General features: G+C 43.7%; 1 protein-coding gene across 1 annotated transcript in view; it reads left to right on the top strand.

Annotated features, from left to right (window-relative positions):
* Nucleotides 1-13812, top strand: part of MAF (MAF bZIP transcription factor) — a 184767-nt gene that overhangs the window by 169342 nt on the left and 1613 nt on the right. The window lies entirely within an intron of this gene.

Genomic DNA, 13812 nt, shown 5'->3' with positions numbered 1-13812 from the left:
CAGCCAGCCATAAATCTGCTCCTTCCTTTTCATCCCAGCAAGATGAGAGGAGCCCTCCACCCCCAAAGGCAGAAAATTCCCATTGTTGATGAGTCCTGCCCCACCGATTCCCTCTGCGTTGCAACAGTTCCCAGAACCAAGTTTTTTTTTCCTTGCCGACCCAGGTCAGGCATGGCTGTCCCCACCATGAGGGCTTTGGTGACCACAAGCTCCAGGGGTTTCCTCAGCAGGAGCTTGCACAGCTTCCCAAATCCTGCCCATGTTGTCCTGGAAGGGAAGGGCAGCACATCCACATAATGGATGGGCCATGAGTGGGCTGAGATGAATTACACTGGTGCACTTTCTCCAGATTTTGCTGTTCAAAGAAACTCATACTTCTGTCTCTACAAGCATCATTTTACCCTGAATTCTATAACCATAGATTATAATACTGTACAGAAGTGTAACTTGCTGCTATTTCCTTTCCCTAACCCAGTTTGCAATGTATTGACAACATTTTCCCCTTTCTTTTGCTCTGGTTGCAGAGCACCCTGACTGCAAGGTCATGGAGGGAAGCATAACCTGCTCTGTTTATGTGAAGAGGCTTTTTGACGCCTTGGGTGAATGAGAGCTCACAAGAAGAGGTCCAGCCACCACCGTGGCAGCATGGGGACTGTCACCTGTCTCCTTTAAACGACCTTTATTCAGATCAGCCTTTGCATCCCACCCTGCACGTGTCTGGTCTTTCTTTCTGGACATGGTGTGGATTTGTCAGATGGTGCTTCAGCAGTTATCCTTAAGGGATTGAACAGATTTTACAGTTGTGGAAAGTAGTAGGATCTGCCAGGTTAGAGAAAGAAAAGATTCTAAACTTCTAAACTTGAGCGACCAAATTTGAGGGCAGGTATAACAAAGTGCAAGTACCCCCTACCTCTCAGAGAGGCATTAGCAATGTTTATGTATTCCCATTTTTGCAGACTCTGAAGACACACAGAGCTGCAGTTGGACAGAGATATCTGCATGCATCAGAGCCCTGCAAGACCTCAAAACATTGCTGCTGTAGTGAAGTATTTCTGGCATTTGAAGTAAGAGACTGGGACAAAAAACTCCAGGGATCTAATCCTGGTCATGCTAGTGAATTATGGTGTGACTCTAAGCAGAATTTGCCTTGCCTTTCTGTGGGCAGTCAGCTTGTGTGACTGCAAAGTGAGAACCACAGGACCCAGGTGAGGTGGCAGGGATAAGGACTTCATCACCGGGTTTGATGTATTTATATAGTTCTGGAAAATCATGCATTAATTAGTTGGAATTGCATTAATATCATAATGGAAGTGATTTTTTTCTTTTCCTTTGGGCTGAGGGAATAAACAACTCTCCTACAAGACTCTTTTATAGAACAAAGCTATGGAAGCAGCAAAGACAGTACTTTTAATGAAATGTGTACATTTACTTGTAAAAATGCTCTACGGATGCATATGCTGGGTTATAAACAAAGAGCTGAAAAACTGTGTGATCAGCAACTGTACAACTAGCTACTAATTAGGTGTATCTCATTTAGGAAAACCCACTTGACTGCCTGGGCTTTGTTTTGGAGGGGAACAGGACAGGAGAGCAAGAGAAGGTGGTGGCTGTGCTGGAGGAGCAGTGAGAGCAGAGACAAAGCAAATTTAGAGAAAATCTCTCTCATCCTCTATCCCAGACATGCAGGCCAGACCCATCAGCATCTCTTCTAATAGACTCTGTTTTTTAACTTTTCCCTTCTCCATCCTGAGTTTTTCACTGTCTGCTAGAGAGAGGGAGGGCTGTGTGATCAGGGACCCTGCCCTGGGCTCCTGAATGCCCAGCGGGGCCAAGGTCCAGCCCTCTCTGCAGGGCAAGGCACCAACACATTTTAGATACAACTGGAGCAGTTTTAAGGAAAGTAGCCCTGCTCCTGGCACTCATGACAAAATAGAGCTCAGCCAACCACACGTAAAACAGCCCTTAAAAAAAGAAAAGTGGTCTTCACAAATGAAATTTTCTTGGCTATGATCATTAAAATAAATGGAAGCAAAGAGATTAATAATGAAGTAACCCAAGTAAATCAGGCAACATAGCCTATCTCCTATCCATTTCCATCTGAAGTTCATTTTGGCTCAGGGATCTGAGTCTGAGTGAGTTTTCCTGATTGATGGATGCTAGCTCACATCCAGGTATTATTATATTTTTTCTTCTTTTTACACTCAAAGAGTTTTAGAAGGCATGGCTTTGGAAATACCCATTGTCTGAGCCCAAAAATATATAGGTGGTTTCTAAATTGATTTTTGTAGACAGATGCTATTTCCATTTCATTTCACTTGAGTAGAAGAAGTTCTCTGTACAGTTACCTTGCTGGCTGTGACAAACAGCAAAATACCAAAGGCAAAAAAAAAAAAAAAAGAGTTAATGATAATTTTATACCTAGACAAAGAGATAAAAATAAAGGCATCCACTTATCCACCAAATTCAGTGTAAGACCATGATGAATACTGTGTCAGTAACCTGGAGAAGCATCTTCCCACGTGCTCAGCACATGAATAACCCCAGCCAGAGCCAACCCTGGCATGCCCATGGTTAAGCACAGGCTGAAGCACTTTGCTCTGCAGTGTCAGCAGGTGGTTTGCAGTCCTGCACCCCGCTCCGCTGAAATCTGGAGGCTGGATGTGAAATCTGGATCATCCATGAGCCCTTTGCTGTGGGGAGCTGCAGAGCCCAGCCCTCGCCCTGCTGTTGGGGCAAGGAGAGGTGGTGCCAGCAGCCCCTCCAAGGGTGGGAACTGCTCTGGGGCAGAAATATCCCACTCTTGAGCATCTCCCAGCCCTGCTGCAGAAGGTGTCTGGTCTGGAGAGGGCTCTGGGGCTGCTCCCTGCTCAGCCAAGGGTGGGAAGGCATCCTGGGAGGTGCCTCCTTGGCTGAATTCCTGCAGCAAGGATTGGGCTAATGTGGCTGGGATCACAGTGCTCCATTAGGGGTGTGGCAGGGATTACTGAGCCTTGTGCAGGAGTCTTTTTATTATTACATAACTCCAAATAAAATAAATTAATCCTATCACTTACATGCTACTCTGATATGTTCCATGGAAAATGCAAAGATGGATGGATAATATCCCCTTTTAACCTAACAGCTGTACAGTTTCATGTTATAGTCACACCTCTTGATATTTAGCTGCATCAGTATCAGGACATTAAAATAATTTTTTAAAGATCAATAATTAAACCTAGATTTCATTATTATTCAGAGCATACAAATACAGGGCTGTTGTATTAAACACAATACAAGTATCAGACTGTTTGTAATTGTACTCACACTAATTGCACATTCTGACACATTCTGGGGTAATGATGCTTGAAGTTACCAAACAGTTCAAAGATGAAAGGCCACACAGTCAAAGATTCTAAAATAAAGCTCCTGATTTGTGAATTTATGGTAATGTACTAAATTTGATCTCTTCCCCTTGTATAAATAGCTACATATAATTATATAATTATATAATAATTAGCTTGTAGTCCCACAGCAATTACAGAGTTATTCCATGGGTATCTGAGCCCTGACAAGGATGGTGATACCTGGCATTGCCCCCTGCCTCCCACTCTGCATCTCAAACTTTCCAGTAGTTGCACTGTGAAAATATCCTGAGCTTTTTGTGTCCTTTTTGCTGAGGATTTTTCCAAGGCTCTACTTTTATCTCTAGCTGCTGGTTCTGTTTAATTGGTAGTTTGCAGATAATAGAAACACAGAGGAATATTATTCATTCATCTTCAAAGAGCTGGAAGCATAGAGTCTGGTGGGGCACCCAGGAAGCCTTGCAGAAGACTGAAATGGGAAGGCAGCATTTTTATCACCTTCCTCATTCAGAAAAAGAGAGAGAGAGCAAGAAAGAGCGAGGCAGCCTGACCAGGAGCCAAAAGGAGATGATTATGTGGTTATCCAGAGGGATTCTTTCTATTACTTGAAAAATCAGAGTGCAGATTTAGAGAGACAGGTTGATGTGCTCAGGAAGATCAATGAATATGAGAGGGTCATTGATGGCATATGCTGGGGTTTAGAGGTAAGTGGCAGCTTTGGAGGCAGTGACAGGAGGAGGGGAGGAAGCAGCTGGTGGTCAGTGGTGTGTCCTGGGCTCTGTCCTGCTAAACAGAGTCCCCTCCCCAGGGAGAAGAGGTGGCACTGTGGCCTTTAAGAGCCAAGTTGAATGAGATTGCAGCCGGAGGTGTCAAGGAGTGAAATTTCAAGAGCAAGCAAGTGTGAGAGAAGCTCTGTTGGAGTTTAGGACCTGCTGCTGGTGGGAAATGGTGAGGAAAGGGATCAGCAGTGCCTGCAAAACTCAAACAAAAAATTCACCGAACCAAACACTCTCAATATCCCACAGGGTGAGAGGTTTTTCAAGTGTAAATGTTTACCTGCATGGTTCTTCTATTAAAACACCTTGCAAACCCTTGTCATGAACAGTTTTAAGATGCTCTCCTATTGTCTGCTGCCCTTTTTTTCCTCCTGGTCTGTAGCAGCTCCAGCACACACACCCAGCCCATGGTCAGGCAGCAAAAGCCCTTGGTCCTGCTTTTCAGCAGAAAATCCATCTGTTAGGCATTGATAGAGAGAACTGCTGAAGATACAACAACTAGAAATATTTTTCTTGGCAAGGAGGAAGAGTCTTGGAGAGAAAGCAAGTTAGGGACAATAAAGATAGCCAGGAACTCTGGAGCACTGACCTCCAGACGCATCCAGGGTCATCAGGGAAAGTATATCAAATGTTAACAGGAGCCAAGAACTAATTTTAAGGAGGGCTGGAAGATATTCCTGTAAGTTCAGTCAACATTTTAGAGCAACAGTGGCAGTTTCTAACATTATGGAGCTTTTTGCCTGTTTATTTTACCTACTGTATTTTACAGAAGCACTCATAATTCCAAAATCTAGAAAGCTAAAGTCATTGATTCTTAACTTAGGGCAATCAACAAACTCAGAAAATTTATTTTTCAAATGGTTGGTGTCGTGTAGGAGTTTCTGTCTGTATTTTAAATATGTGTGAGATATAGAGATTTATGTAAACATATATATGCACATGTATGGCCACATGTTCATGGACTATGTCTGGGGACATGGATCTGTACAAAAGATGCCATTAACTTCACATTCAGGAGTAAGAGCATCCATGTGAACAACTGATCTGCTGTTGAGAAAATATTTGACTATTGTAAAGTGCCAAACCAGGGACTGATATAAAAATTAGAAAGGTTTCAAAAACCAGGGGACTGATATAAAAATAAGGAAATTAAAAGTAATCAGTTTATTCAGATGGAACTGTTGTATTTCATTCTAAGTGCAGTAAATATATGGATTACTAAGCCAATAAGACCAGCGAGGCAAAGACACGCTCGTGCTCTGGAAAAAAATGATTTCTTTTAATTTTTTGTAATTTTTACTTGTTCATGGACATAAAACAAATATTTACCTGACTGACTGACCAAATTTGCCAGTAAAAGTTTGAAGTGCAGTTCAATTGATCATCATGGATGGGTTTTTTACACCCTGATTTATTTTGAAGACAAATTGCTGTAGTTATTTTCTCTGTTTTTTAAAGTCTGCCCATTTCAAGTGCTCCATATGCAATTTTCACAGTGAAATAATAAGACCTTGTAGTCATTTATTTAATGTTCTAAGCCCTGCTGAGCTCACCCTGTCACTCATTCCAGAGGGGCAGGAGCTCTGGGATGAGCACGGTTGGTGCCTTCCAATGGTTCTTCAGGGCTGGAGTCTGAGCACCAGCCTGTGCAATGGCATTTTTAGCTGTTGTGAGGCACTTCAGCTCTTTTTGTACTTCAACAAACAGGTCACCAGCTTTGTTTTCACTTTTGGTGGGGTTTGCCAGCCTCATACAAAGCAGCCACAGATGAGAGGAAGGCAATGGTTCATAGAGAGCTGCTGCCAAGAATATCTGGGCACCAGGTCAGGGAAGTGGTGGTGTAACCCACAGCTTTGTCCTCACCTCTTGCTCTGCTGACCTGGAGAAGGACCAGGGGAAATGCTGCCTTAAGGATTCCTGCTGTACCTCAGCCACCCTTGGACACTGCCTGATGTGCTTTGGCTCTGGGTGAAGAGGGGTTTGCCCTGGAAGCTGCCTGCTGTGACCCATGGAAAGGGATGACATACTCAGCTGAGGTGCTCTTTGAGATTATCCAACAGGGGAATGGACAGAATTCAGCCTTTACTTGTGCTAATGAAGGTGGGAAAGCCAGGACAAGTGTGAACCAGGAAGGAAAGGTGCTGGAAAAGGGATTTAGAAAAGCTGTCCTCTGGTTCATGTGCCACGGTGTGATGATGCATTCAGGAGTGTGAAAATGTTGGTGAGGGGAAGCAGAGTGACCTTTGTGGGCACTGACATGTAGCAAAGAGCAGCCCTGTTTGTTCACCAGCTCAAACCAAAGCCAGGAGTGCAGAGGCAATGGCAGAGCACGTGGGACTCTCTCTGCACCGCCTGTATTGACACAAAGAAATTTCACTTCAGTTAAAGCTTCCTTGGGAATACGTGGGAGGTGGGGGCAGCTCTTCAGTGGAGGATGCTGTCTCAGCCTTATATAAATACCTGTAGAATTGCTCAAATAGTTCATTAGTAGCTTATGAGTTTGTGTGCCTGCATTCCTTACTAGCGCTAATTGCAAGGATGTTGATTCCTACTGCATCCAGTGAACAGATTCTCTGCTCTATTGCACCATTAAATGAGGTGTTACTGTGTTTGACTTGAGCTGAAAAGGATCCCTTCCCACTTAGTAAAGAGACCAGCTAGGGCTGACCTAGCTGGGGACAGATTTCCTTCCAAATCACAGAGAAGTACTCCTGAATATGAGATGTTAATTGTGGCAGGAATTAAGGATTAAACAGTCATGGCTTCAGGTTACTAATGGGAACTGAAATCAGGATTACAAAGGAAACTGGGCCATGCCCTCACAATGCTATTACCCCAGTTCTTGGATCTAAAAAACCTTAGAAACTCATCCTCAGTGACCAATAAAAACTAGTCTAAATTGTGCTTACTGAGGCCTGAGGAAAAGAGTCATAATTGTGCAGCCATAGTTTGGACACCTTTCAAGGCAGAAGATAACATCACGGGCAAAAGAGTGAAATTCAGCCCTGATCACACCCCCTACCCTTATCAGGGCCAAAGCTCCAACACTGGCCACAGCTCCATCTCTTGCCTGGGAGAGTCAGACCCCACACCAGAGCCAGCAATTTGCACCTGGAGTCCCTGAGGAGAGAGCAGAGACCTTGCAAGAGCGTTTCCCTTTGGGCAGAGGCTCATGAAAGCCCCTGTGTGAGCTCAGCCTGGAGCACTCGGTCACCTCAATGCTCACAGCACCTCCTGAGGGGCTGAGTGAGGGCAAGGACCCCAATCCACATTCCTGGGGGAGATGCTCACATGGGCTACATGTTGATGATGTCCCCAAACCCTATTCCTAACCCCAGAATAAAAAGCCAGGGAGATGAATAGGGGGGGAAAAAAAGAAATTCTGTGGATTAAATTTATGACAGAGTAGCACATACTTAATAACCAATTAAAGCCAAGATTTATTGGGAGCTAAATTACATTTGTATTATAAATAGAACTAGAATATACTGTTACAGAATAAAAGCAAAACATTTTAGCATTTAATATTGTAAAAGACAAAGCAATCTAATGGACCCTAAATGTTAATTGCTGAAAAGATTTACACTTTAATTGCATTTTCAAATCATCTTATTTTACTGTGCTCTTTTTTCTATGTACATAGAAATCAACAGTGTGCTGCAACATTATACTTAGTAGCAGCAAGACCGACTTAAGGAAACCTATAGGCAAGATCAGTTTATTATGTATAAATCCTTGCAAACATTTTAATTGAAATGAGCAGTGGACTTTCACTGACCTTGGCTGCATGTGTATGAGACCTTCATAGCAAATTAAGCTGGTGAAAAGTGTGTGTGAGAAGCCAAGAAGGGAGGGAGTGTTAACAAGACAATTTCTCTATGTAAAGCCAACAAATAAACCGTATTAGATACAGGGGTTTGCTTTATGGCAGCATAAAATTAAAAAAATAAATTAAAAATCCTCAAAAAACCAACAACCCTATCAAATGATGAAATTTGAAATTACATCTGATTGCATTATCAATTAATAATTTGTATTTAGTGAAGTATTAACAGCTACAATCCAAATTTGGGCCAACATCCGAGGATGGCATTTTAGGACTGCTTTCATAGCATATAGAAATGCTACAAACTTCCCAGAAACCGATTCCTGTGCTCATAAAATTTCTGTTCCAGTTTGTGTTACTGCTTCAAGATTCATCAGCTGAGTTACAGTTATGGCTGAATCTAACTCATATTACATTTGAAAAAATAAATGTGCACTAAAAGTAATTAAAGCATGTTGGTTCATGAATAATACACCATTTTACTACTATTTGCAGAGTATAATGAGACAAGCTACTAAATTGACAATGAATGCTCTATTATGTGATTGCCAACTGTTTTATAAGATATTGAACAGATTCATTTATTCTATCATCAGGCGCATTATCAAGCTATTGCTTTTTAATAAATTAATTTCTCCTGCGTCTCCAGAGCCCCACTTTGAAATGTGGCTGAGGGCATAAATGGAATTAATTCTGCGGTCGGGGTTGAGCGGCGGTGCTGGTGCCCCGCAGCTGGCAGCGGGCGCGGAGGGGATTTCTCCGGGTGGCGATGGCAAGGAATGGCTTTGAATGGCCAGCCGAGAGAAAGAGTCGCCCCTGCAGGGCAGGGCTCTCTGACAGCTCTTGTTTATCAGGGGCTCTCCTTGCCAGACATCCCCTTCACCCGCCGTAAATTGACCCTTTAATTGCTCGGCAGCCTAAACCCGGTGACACGGCAGAGCAGCGCTTAATCCCCGCCTGGGTGACGGTGTCATTAGGAAAGCAGTGTGATCGCGGGGAAGGATCTCCCATCCCGGCTGGGGCTGGGCTGGAGGCGAGGATTATCCCTGAGCCCCGGGATGGGGATGGGGATGGGGATGGGATGGATGGAGCAGCTCCGGCGGGGTCCGCGCAGCCCCGGCGCTGCCGCGCTGCTCCGCTCGGTGTAAACAACTTCTAATTGCGGCTGTTGACAGGACTCACTGCGTGCGACTAACCTTGCTGCAATGCTATTATTTCTGAAGGGAGCCTTTCTCCGTGTTTTTAACAATAAGTCTGACAGGTGTCATATTAAAAACGGGGCTTAATTCTAATGCAACTATTCCCACCCGCCTTTCCCTTCTCATTTTTGTGCCTCTGTAATGCATGAATTTCTGCTGCTCATAAAGATTAAAGGAGCAGCTTTGCTGGAAGGAAAATACTGGTTTGTTTGTAGTCCAGGTACATTTGAGATGGTCTCAGTACTGGCTCCCTTTCTCCTCTCTTCTCCAGCCATGCCGGCTCAATGCTGGGAGAAAAGAGAGCGAGAGAAATAAAGCTTTCCCTGGGATGAGAGGTAATTCAGGATCCATTGAAGTGAAATTTCAGGGCTTCCTTTGAGCTGTGACCCGCAGCCACCGTCCAGGCACTCGGCCTGTGATGCATGGCTGACTGCTGTCCACCAGAGACCCAGCCCAGGCCAGCAGTTCACTTACAAGTTTACACTGGATTTAAGTCAAAATGCTAAAAACGCTGGTGTTCAATCATTGCTAACTGTGCGCTCGGCAGACAGCTCCCAGCAGACCCCGTGCTTGTAAAATCCAATACACCACGTAAAGTAAGGGTTTGTGGAGGTGCAAGGGGTTTAGAAGACTTTTCTTGTCTCTGTCCCTACTGATTGTATTTTTGTGATGCTGCTTTTCAGGTGCTGGGACGGCTTCAGCCTTGTCCCATCCCACAGAGGCAGCAGCACAGAGGGCTGCACTCAGACAGGCGCTCCCCATTTCCATAACCTTCCCCTGTGTGTTCTGCCCTTCCTCCCAGGCTGCCTGGAGAAGGCAAAGTCCATTTTAAAGCCATCAGTTCTGTGCTGATGTGATGATCAGCCAGGACCAGGGTGGTTCCCCTGCACTTGCTTCTCTCTCTCCTCTCTTTGCAAAAAGCTTCCACGTTCCACGTCCGCCAGCATCACACGCGCTCCTCAGTCCTGGCTGAGAACATTACAAAGCTGCTCAAACTGCTGCTGCTAAAGGCTAATGCCAGCCCAAGGAAAAAGGTGCCTTCTTTGCTAGGAGGGATCATAGAAATCCAGTGTACAAGGCCCCTAATTTTGCCTGCGCTCACGTATCTGCAGGCACTGCACCAGACCTGTGTAAGGTTTCCATATGAACAACAGGCACGGTGCAGATCAGTCTCAAAATGTTGTGTAATGTTCAGTTTTTACAACAGTTCTTTCAGAACAGTGAAGATAAGCAGTCCAAATAGTCTCACCAGGCATTTGGTGATCTGTTCTGTACCCCCTTAAGGTTAATGATTTTCTGGGACTCAAAAAAAAATATTATTTCTTCTTCTCTTTTTTATTTTTTTCCCCCCTGCATAAGCAACTGCCCAGCAAATTGATAAGAGCCCTTTTTAATTAGCTAGTGAAGTTGTATGGGTAATGTTCCATATAAAAGGTCTATAAAACACAGCAGAATTAATAAAATGACTGCTTCTCATTTAATTCAGGTCCTCCAAAGGGATCCATATGTCTTGCTTTGGTCTGTTTGTAGTACTTCTCTCCACCACCCAGCCACGAATTGATTAAAATCACATTCCTCACTTAAAACTGGAGCCCAGTTGGTAAGAGATACTGGATAGTAATTAAGGTCTGTGCAGAGACACATGAACCCTCATAAAAAAAACAGTACCAAAAGGAATCATTGTGCATCACTTGGATTATATGCAAACACAGCTCATGTTGACAGCTACCTCTGGATGACTCCATCAGTACACACTTTATCTCCAGCTGTCCAAGTAATTTTCCCAGGATTTCGCCCCTCTTTTTCACTCCTCTCCACACAGATGGATTAGAGCAACAAACGGTTTACATGCTGCACATCATTAGCTATCCTCCCTCACTACCCAGCAGATAACAACTGGGCTCTATCATCAGGACATTCATAACACCTTGACACTTTTACAACTATGCTGTTCTCTGCCAGAGCAATCTTCTCTTTTAAAGCATGAAGCTAATTCACAAAACACCCCTTGGAAAGTACTCTGCAAACGCAACAGGGGTGGGGGAGAGAAGAAAAAGCACGGCCCAGAAAAGGCATCTAGTAAATAACACAGCAGTGTAGGAAAAAAAAGAACTCAAGAGAAAAGCAGTACATTCTTTCTGTCCAAGATACCTCTCTATTTTCCCATTTCCTCCATCCCACAGTGAAGAGCACCAGGAAACAGCCACCCATCAGTCTGCTGTGTTTCAGTGTTTCCATCACCGTGTCACTCAGGCACCTCCCAAGCCTGGCATCAGCCTGTGCAGGTCCCTGTGGCCCTGGTGATGGCTCAGCTGCTTCCCTGGGCATGGGCTTCTCTTTGCAAAGGGACCACTTGAAGGCTTCAGTCAGTCATGCATTTAATGGATATTACTACGGGCTATTCCAGCTTTCCTAAACTGCCTCCCATCTCAGGGAATCTCGGCTCTAAGATTTGTCAATAAAACAACATTTTCACTGGGTAGGGACCCTTTTCCAGTAGGCTGGGACCCTGATTCAGAGCCCACTCATGCTTAGACATGGGCTTGCATTTCAATAAAATACAAACCCATATCAGCTACTGTGTGGAAGGAAATACACTTTAGCAGCATTTTCCAAGCTTCTCAGCATGCCCCCTGCCACCCCAACCATACATTTTAATGTATAGTACACGCTTGTTTAAAAAAGAAATACATAAGGAGAAAGAGTAATTACCGTAGCTTAAATTCAGCCCGATAAGAAGGGCTTGCACAGTCTGAGCAGCTGTTCCACTGCCATTCAGATTATGAAAATATAATCCTAGAGAACCTTGTCAAGATAAATACAGAGCATGAAATGTATAGGCATTTTTTCCCCAGCCACATATAATGATCAATTCCAAAGCCACAAGTGATACCAAAGGACAAAATAAGATCTGTCTAGACTTTCTCACTTACAAGATATTGATCATTCCAATGGTAAACTGGTTAGTATAAGTGTGTTTGGCTTGAAAGGTCATGAGCTTAACACCTGACAAGGAGTTATTCAACCTTGATATAACTCAAATTATTGCAGGGTTGCTGGAAAGACTCCTCTAATAAAAAGCCCTACCTGGTCTGAGAATATCTGGGATTTGTCTCCCAGATGTCAAAAGAAAAAGCAGGAAGGAAAAATAAAAGAAGTCAAGATTTGGCATGGGTTTCTGCTGGTTCACCTCTACCTGATTTGGCAATCAGAGGTCCCAGCAGTCAGTGCCTGTCTGGGCAGAACAATGGACAGCAGTGGAAGCTGACCCTGACTGAAAAGGGTCCATTTCCTAAGGGTCCATTTCCATTGAGAAGGGTCCACCTCCATTCCCTAAAAAGCTTCTGGCTCTTCAATCCCAGCAAGGGAGTTTGATTGCTCACCTGCACGGACTTTAAGACACAGGACACCCATATAGGGTCAAAAAAACCACCATTAAAATGGGAAACGTTGACTTTGGAAGGAAAGCAGGGGGGAAAGGGTCAGACCACGCCCTGCAGATGTGGGTGGGAAAGGCTCCGGCATCGCCTGCCAGCACCTCCCCTTCCCAAATCCCTGCAGGGCCTGAGCCTGCATCACACACAGCCCTAACCCAGCCTCCTCCCTCTTCATGGGGATAACTAGCAAGTGCTTATTAGGACTATTAGGAGCTTGATGTGAATTTGCTGGATCTTTTCCAAGAACTATAAATACCCGATCTATTTTGCTTTATTCAGTTCTTTTTGTTTTGCTGATATGATACTAGTTAAGGTTAATGGGGTTTGCTTTAATATTAGACACAGGATCACTTAACTACCTTTAATGAACACTGGAGTCAATGCATTGTGGAGTAATTCACACAGATATTGCCTCAGGTAAATCAACCAGAAAAATGTAAGCCAGTCAAATAAATAAATCTGACCAGCTGTAAATGTGCCAAATTTTACACCAAAATATATTTGAAAGCCAATGACTTAGGCACATCTAGGATATTAAAATGGAGGGGTTGGAGTCTGTTTCTTTTCAATTGCTTTTCCTTTTTTAATGTTCCCTGCACATCCCTCCTGTGCTGAAACCAAACTGAGATTGCAAGAGAAATTATTTTCACAAGTGTTTCTAATAGAAGCGAGGGCTCTACAGCTTGGTGGGATTTTTTTTCATTTTGAAAAAGCCTTTTTTTATACTGGCTATCTCAACACAGGAGAGTGAGAGACAAAGAGGAGAACAGAGAATGGAAGAAGGAAAATGGAGAGAGAAAAAAATGAAGGAGACGAAAAAAGAGAAACAGAGAATGACAGAGTGAAATAAAAAAAAGAAACACGGAGCAAGTAATTTTGTCTGTGTTGGAGAAAATTATGACAGTGAAATTCTAGACAGGGCAATACACTGGTGTCAATAAATAATAACCAGAAATAAAAACCAGAGGAACCCAAACAACTCAGTGAAGTTAGGGGTTAGCTTGCCTCATACTAGTGCAAAACTAAAACTATGCTAACATTAAAAGTCTCTTACCTTGTAACACTAAAATAGAGAGTGGGGTGCAGAGGAAAAGCACACAGATATTCTTTGAAGGAAGGCAGGCAACATCCCTGAGTACTGAATTCTCATAGAAGAGAACAATATTTCAGCAATAAGGAATGACAGGGGGTTCATTATAGGTTATTAATGTTTGCCTAAATGGAGCAGAAGGC

This window comes from Molothrus aeneus, chromosome 11 (genome assembly GCF_037042795.1).
Source record: "Molothrus aeneus isolate 106 chromosome 11, BPBGC_Maene_1.0, whole genome shotgun sequence".
Classification (NCBI taxonomy): domain Eukaryota; kingdom Metazoa; phylum Chordata; class Aves; order Passeriformes; family Icteridae; genus Molothrus; species Molothrus aeneus.
This window is presented reverse-complemented; position numbering and strand designations above follow the sequence as displayed.